An 8,344-nucleotide genomic window follows, 5' to 3' on the forward strand; every position below is an offset into this window, starting at 1 on the left:
CTTAATTTCAATATTTCAAAAACAGAATTAATAATATTCTCCCCCACCAATAAAAGCTTACTACCTGACATTTCTATTTCTGCGGACAATATGACCATAAATCCGACCCGCAACCTCTCAGCCTAGGTGTAATCCTTGACTCACAACTATCCTTTGTTCCCCACATAAACTCTATATTTACATCATGCTGCATACAACTAAAAACCATTTCCAGAATACGTACATATCTTGCACAAAACTTTAATTCATGCACTCATCATTTCCTGCATCGACTATTGCAATTCCCTCCTTACTGGTCTTCCCAAAATCAGACTCGAGCCCCTGAAATCTATTTTGGATGCAGCAGCTAGATTGATTTTCCTTGAAAATTGTTTTTTCTCTGCTGAGCCACTCCGTCAGTCTCTATATTGGTTGCCTATTTTTCAACTAATCTAATATAAAATTCTTCTACTAATGTACATCTCCTCACTTGTCTCAAAATATCTCCCAACTCTACGCCTCTGTTCTGCATAAGATCTGTGTCTCTTATTCCACTCTCATCACATCCTCCCATTCTTGGTTACAGGACTTTTCTTGCTGCACCCACTTTGTGGAATTCATTCCCTCACACAATAAAACTTTTCTCTAGTCTTCAAACCTTCAAGCATTCTCGTAAAACTCACCTCTTCAGGCAAGCTTATAATGTTTCTCAATCACCCTCTTAATCTCTCTATTACAACCCTCTACCCATTTAACACAAGACAATAACCCTCTGACCAACATAGTTGTGTCACTGAACATACAACCCACTAAATATTTTATAACCTTTGCATTCTAGCTGAACAAATATGCAATATGATGGAGCATTTACCCTTGTGTATCAAACCATTATCCCATAGATTGTAAGCTTGCGAGCAGGGCCCTCTTACCTCTCTGTCTGTATGTATTACCCAGTATTTTTTTATTACTGTTTGTACCCAATTGTAAAACGGATTCTGTTGGCGCTATATAAATAAATATTTATGATTGCATGGCTGTATGCTTGCTTTTATGCACCCATTAGCAATGGGTGTGGCTGAAATAGCCAAAACACTAATTAGAAGTGGTGTCCTCATACTCATTTCCTGTGATTAATTTCTCCTTCACTAGACTCCCCTCCTCTGCTATTCATTTCACACAACCTTTCCTGGAATTTTAATTCTTCCCATCATGTCATTTTTTCACTTCTCTCTCTATAGTTATTCCTTCTCATCTTGTTAATTCTTAATCAGCTTGTATATGAGGTAAGTAGTGGTGGAGGTAAGTTAGCAGAAGACACCAGGATATACATAGAAGGTGTAACCATTCGTAAGCAAACAATTATACCTGGATCTACACGTAACAGTACCACATCACTTGGACAATAGAGAAGTGGATGCATAACCCAAAGGCTAGACAACTCAGCGACATAAGAATCTCAAGATTGTCAGTGAAGCCTTCCAGGTGATAAGAATATACTAATAGCAATCTCTCTGCTTTCTTTAGTCCTAGGGAATTAAATCATGAAATTAGGATAATAAAATAAATATGTCCCAATGTCCAGTGCTGTCAGAGGACATAAATGAGAGAGCCATGTATCCTAGGTCCACTTAGGGCGTCCTAGCAATGTTTTCTAGGATAGGACTTAAATTAATTTTTCAGCCCTAGGTGTTCTAGAAAGAGCAGAGACATATTGTTTCAAATATGCAAATTTCATGTTTCAAACTAGTTATTGTTTGTCTAAACAATGTGAAGATCTCCTAGATTGTTAAAAGAGCTTTTAAAAAAATGCTAGTCTCAAGTTTAACTTGCCATTCATGTACCCAGTCTACTAATTTACCTAATACTACATATCTCTAATAATAACCTAAATCCTAAGTCTCCATTTAACCAATGATTTGAAGAGTAAGTAAAGTCAGTATTTGTTACTGAAAAATTGGTCAGATGATGCAAGGGTGTTAGACAAGGAGGGATCTTATAGAAAACAGAGGTCATACAAGAAAGTCAATAGCTGAAACTGGAACACTGGTTTAAGACACAAAGCTCAATAAACTGGCAACTTGTTGGTGGCTGGTCAATCCAAAGGTAAAATTATAATTAACCACAAACTATGTATCATGCAGGTTATCTTGCGAACTCAGCATGCTTAAATCATGGATACATATTTGCATAAAATATATCTAAACAAAAAACCTATATTATTATAGTTTTAATAACATTACACTACAGGTGGGTGGGCAGTACCGGTGCAAGCCCTGGGGGGCCAACTACGCAGTAGCCAAGTGCCGCACTCCCAGCATAACACTAATATGTAGGAGCTGCTGCCAGTAATAAAGACATGAATACAGATTAATAGCACATTTCTATGTGACATACTTACTTCACATTATGTTTTGTATACAAGATCTATTCTAAATTGTCCCCCCAAAATCTTAAAGAAGTGATTGCAGGACAGTTCTCCAGTAACAGCATCCATTAAAACACTCTCCTGTTTGTTACACAGTGACAATCCCTAGTCTTAGTTCCCTTCCCTCTCTAAATGTGGGCCAACTTGCCCAACAGTGATTGCCACCCCCCCCCCCCCCCCCCCCCATATGGTCAGATTGCATTCAAGCAATGCTTGATAATTAATCATCCCTGATACTCTATGAGACATCTAAGAGATATGTAATGTATTGCATTATAGGAATATGATGTATTTAGCTATTTCACACTTGATTTGTCAGTGTTGTTTGTTAGTGGGCTTTTGTTTGATATTATCTTATTAAACATTTTGGGATTAGATATGTTCTTGTCACTTTTTTTTCCCACATAAATTCAAATACCATGCTCACCTTCTCTTTCGTATGCTCGTGCATAAGTAAGCAGGCAACGTAAGTGTACTGAACACGCCACTCCCATGCATCACTCACCAGATGTCAGTGCTGGAAGCTAGTGACATCCAGTGACAAGCTGACAGAAGGCTTGGTCAGTAATAGGTTCCTCTCTGCATCTGTAAACTGAAAATTTGGAAATGATAAAGGAATGCTTTTAGTTGTGTTGCTCTTGAATGTTTGCTGGTCTTGTAGTTCATGATGCTTATTAGGCATCCACTTGTTTTGATTTGAAGTTGCCACACAGAAATAAAAATGGAGCAGTGATTCTGGGATATTTGCAGGGACGTAACTAGGGCTGTAGGGCTGTGCGACAGTGGCGGCCGCCCAGGGCGCAACACTGAATGGGGGCGCAATTTAGGAATATTTTAGGTTCATTTGATTGAAATTGAGGGCAAGGGGGCGGCATTGGTTTTTCTCGGCCCGGGCGCTAGAATTCTAAGTTACGGCTCTGGATATTTGAGTCTGTATTTGGCTTGAGTTTCAAGAAAAGGATTTGTAACATGTCTGTTTTTTTCCAGTGTAAAAGTCCAGTTGCTTTGTTATAGAGACTTTCATTATCTTGGCTTTAAAATCCTCAAACTGCAGACATACCCAATGAAAGCTGTTCTTGTTTTGTTTGTTTCCATGCAGGAGAATGGTAGGATAGTGATTTCATGAAAGTTCTTTATTTTCCTGGAGGGGAACCGACATGGTAGCAGTTTTTATTCCAGGGAACCTTTAGAATCTACGTGCATTTGTCACCTGCATGACTGGTGTTTAGATAATATGAAGTTTACAGATTTGGGAAAGGAGAACAAGTACACACATTTTAAAATATGAAAATATGCAAAATAAAACAAAAAACAAAACAAAATTATTACTAAGTAATAGATACATTATTAATGTAGTGCACCCAGTGCAGATTCTTAACCAAACAAAAATACCTCATACAAATCTATTGTAAAACTCGAAGGGCAGCACAAATATCACATTAGATTGGGAGATTGTGTATAAACAGTTTTTACTCTCAAAATCAGATAAAATGAGATCTAAAATGCTTGCATGGTGTAATAACATTTGTTACACAAAATAAAATCACACAGTGAATCAGAGCCGGCGCCACCATTAGGCAGCCTTAGGCAGCTGCCTAGGGTGCCAGGCTCTGGGAGCAACCCTGTGGTCAGGTACCTACACTAACAACGAATGAGACATTGTTAGTTCGGCGGCTAGGTCGGTAGGATCACTACGATCTCCCGCCCGCTATTTCCTCATGCTGCTGTCCTTAGGTGTAAATAAGGCAATGCTGCCACAAGGCTGCACCGCTTCTTCGCATCCCTCCAGCGCCTGGCTCCTGGCAGCGCCATGAGGTCACAATGCTGTCTGAGATGAGAGGGTCCAGGAAAGAATGAAGAAGCATGAGACTGAGATGCGGAGAAGAAGACAAAAGAAGAAAAGCTAATTACATTAATACAGAGAAAACATGAAGTGAGGGGGCTACTGAAAACATGGAGAGAGGGGGCTGGAGAAAATAGGGGGGAGAGGGGACTACAGAAAACGTAGATAGAGGGGGTTACAGAAAACGTAGAGAGAGGGGCTACTGAAAACATGGAGAGTGGGGGCTGGAGAAAATTAGAGAGGAGGAAGAGGTTACAGAAAACATAGAAAAAAGGACCCTGGAGAATGCGGGGGAGAGGGAGGGTTACGTTCTGAAATCCCCACGTGTTACATACTATTAATTTAAAGGAACTTCAGGTTGGAGCAACCATTTATTTTATACAAATTTACATACTATTTGACTATTCCCTGTTGCTATCTATTAGTATAATTCATTTTACATGTGCAGAATACATTAATACATAAACAAAGATAACCTAGATGATACATATAGCAATAAGCTGTTTATTTAATAAAATCTTGTGGACAAGTAGGGGGGCATATGCGACAAAAGCTGGTGGGCAGGAGTACATGTGTGAACAAAGCTGGCTTGGGCGCCTAGGGCAGGGGTGCATATGAAAGAAAAGCAAGTGGGCAGGGGGGAATGTGAAAAAAGTTGGTGGGCAGCAGGGGACATGTCACTATGTAAGAGCTTACATACTTAACAGTTACTGATTTTATTTTACAAATATAAAATGTGTGAGGGGCTAGTTAATGGGAATTGTGGGGAGGAGTGGTGGTAAGCTAATTCTTTGCCTAGGGCACAGAGAAACCTTGCACCGGCCCTGCAGTGCAAATAAATGCACTTGTAAATAAAAAACCTGTCCACAAGGCAGGAAAAATGATATCACAGAGTCCGCTTCCTCTTCCCAGTAATCAGAGACCAACTGGAAGTCTTATGTGACATGAGTCATGTCTCCTTCACAGCAAGTCTAGGAATTTGCATTACCTGTATTATCTACAAACTACTGATTTATGTAATATTGTGTAGTAACCATCATGGTTATTTAACCCAGCTAATACCGCCTGCTCTACAATGGCAGTATACATGCTGCATCCAAATCCAGTTTTGTAACTCCTCAAAATTTGGGAGCCTTCCAGAAATTCCAGGAAAGTAGGCAAGTATGTATAAAACCCACCATTTATCTCTTACAAGAAAGAATGCACCTTCTGTGAAATATAAGGATAATGGACGTCACATCAGGGTTTTATCAGGTGACTTACATTGACTTTGACAGCATGTGTGTTTTATCATTAAAAGGGGTTAGTATAACAAGTAATGCACAGAAATACAGTGAAATATAAGGGTATCAGAAGTCAAATTTCAGTAGCCTGCAGCCTCATGCTTTTACATTGTTGCAGAACTCCTCAATGGCTTGTAATATCATTAGATTTTAAAGTAGGGAATGTATTATGCCATATGTTTCACAACTAACATTTTCTTACTGTATGTGTGTGTATTTTGGAGGGATGGTCTAATAAATTACTGCATTGTGGAAATGGGTTTAAAACATAAATCTCCCATGTTTTCAGAGTTTCTTTTTGGACTATTGATGAGGAACTTATGCACCTCATTACCCCAGGTGGTGTTAGAAGGTGGGAAAAATTAAATGCCCCCAGCCAAGTGCTGGGGCTTTACTTACTCCCTCTAGTTCTGATTGGTGAGGCATCTACAGGATTGCCTATGCCTTGTATAAAAACATCCCCCAAAAAAACACTGATATGGAATTCAAAGTACCTACTACTTCTGTACCTTTCATTATGCTAGCTAGCCTAAAATCAATTCCCATTTGACAGAATTGCTATGAAGAACACCAATGTTTTCTGTACTGGAGCCTGTTGTTATTACAAGAAGCTTTATTAATTACCCTAGCACAACAGACAAAGTACAATTGTAGGTGTTTTGGTTAGGTTATCTTTAGTATAGGAGGGAACCATGCTTACTTTTATTTCATGCCCCTTCTCTACTGAAAGCAACCCTTCTGCATACCCCATACCATTCAACTGTCCCAACTGGTTTGAGCTTATTCTGTCCCAATTTCACATATCTAAATGTCCTGAGGTATAATACTCTGTCTAGTAAAAGCAGCTATTAACGATAACCTGCATTTGATTCCCATGATTAATGAGCATTCTTTAAGTCAGGCCTCCAGTAAATCATGCTAGCCAGACTAGATGGCTGTCTCTAGTATAAAGAATATGCTCCCTTTATAGTGATATAATGGACATGGGTCTTTCTGATTCTTTTTACCATTGCACAGAGATGTGAGGAGGATGGCGTTGATCTGTTTTCTAGTCCAGGGGATAAATTTATCAAGCTACGGGTTTGAAAAAGTGGAAATGATGCCTATAGCAACCAATCAGATTCTAGTTATAATTTATTTAGTACATTCTACAAAATAACATCTAAAATCTAATAGGCTATAGGCAACATCTCCACTTTTTCAAACCTGCAGCTTGATAAATTTACCCCCAGTTATTGATTCTTTTTACGATATGATATGTTCTTTAAATGTGAAAAGCTGGATTTGAAATACAGCTGTTGAATGTTTCCTAATCTATTAATTTGAGAATAAACCAGGAAATCAATAAAAAAACCCATTATTTTCAGTATGTGTACTATCCAAAGCTAAAATGAAATTACAGGAAATAAAACTGATGTGTACAAACTTTACTAGCTCCATCCCCAATGATTTTCAGATGATGTCACTCATAATATAACATGACTAATTACATCACTAAATAGTATCACATAGAACATTTCAAACATTATTACATCACTGTTACTGAATCATAAAAATTAAAAAAAAAAATTTTTAAGATTTGTTTGTTTTCTTTTTTACAAAAAAAATTTAGATTTTAAATCAGTTAATCTTAATTACATAAACAAAAATAAAGAAAGAAAGATTTCTGTCAAATAGGATGCACTCTTAGGTTTCCTCAGGCTTCTTTGTAATAATAAAATAAAATAAATGTATTAATGAAACATTTAAAACCATTGAGCGAAATATATTAAAATTCTAAAGAAAAAGTGAAAAAAATAGAATTGTGTATTAACACCAATGCGATTCATCATTTTATACTGATAGGAATATCTAAATGCATTCAGACAATAGCTAGCAATAATGTTTCTTCTTGAAAACAAATGTTTCAATTTCTAAAAAAGAGTGTATATATTCATATTAAGTTTAAATATTCTTGTAATATTCAGGTGGCTACTCGGGACACTTTAAGATTCTATTACCCTAATCTTAATTACATACCTCCACATCAGTTTTAGTTGTGCTTAACATGTAATTTTTTTTAATTTCATCTGGAGGAACCCTTATTTGCATTAAAATTGCTTTTAATAAACTGAACTGCTATATTTCTACCACAGCTTTTCATATGGTGATTATACATATAGGGCCTGATTCATTAAAGAAAGTAAGGCAAAAAAAGGAGTACGTTTTCTCCTGGACAAAACCATGTTAAAATTCAAGGGGTGCAAATTAGTTTATTGTTTTGCAAATAAGTTAAATTCTGGCTTTTTCATGTATCACATAAACACTTGATAATTTTTTTTTGTATACTGAAATTTAAGCTTGATCTAGGACATGCCCTACCCAAATAATAAATCTGTCATCACATTTTAAATTTACCTCCCCCTCCAATGCAACATGGTTTTGCCAAGGTGCAAAGTTATTCCTTTTTTTTGCTTTAGTTTCCTTAATGAATAAGGCCCATAAACTTTACGCTTCTGGAGATTGTGCTGTATCACATTTGTGATATTTGCACTATGTTTTTAAAATGGCTTTTGGCAATTTCTCGTTACAAAGATAATTGTTTTCAACAGAACATGTTTAAACTTATTCAAAGAGGACCAGCCACGTTCTGTTTTATTAAATAATCTGAATACTAGTTTGTTGGAGCGGACACTGTAAATTAGAATGTATACATAGTTTTATTAATTGAAGCATGATTTGTAAAAGTCCTGGAGTCTACATTCAACTTTTTTCTTTCAGGCTTTTCCACAGGTACAGAGACTTGGCACCACAACTTGTTCCAGATGACTACAC

The sequence above is a fragment of the Mixophyes fleayi genome, chromosome 1 (genome assembly GCF_038048845.1).
Source record: "Mixophyes fleayi isolate aMixFle1 chromosome 1, aMixFle1.hap1, whole genome shotgun sequence".
NCBI classification, from domain to species: Eukaryota; Metazoa; Chordata; class Amphibia; order Anura; family Limnodynastidae; genus Mixophyes; species Mixophyes fleayi.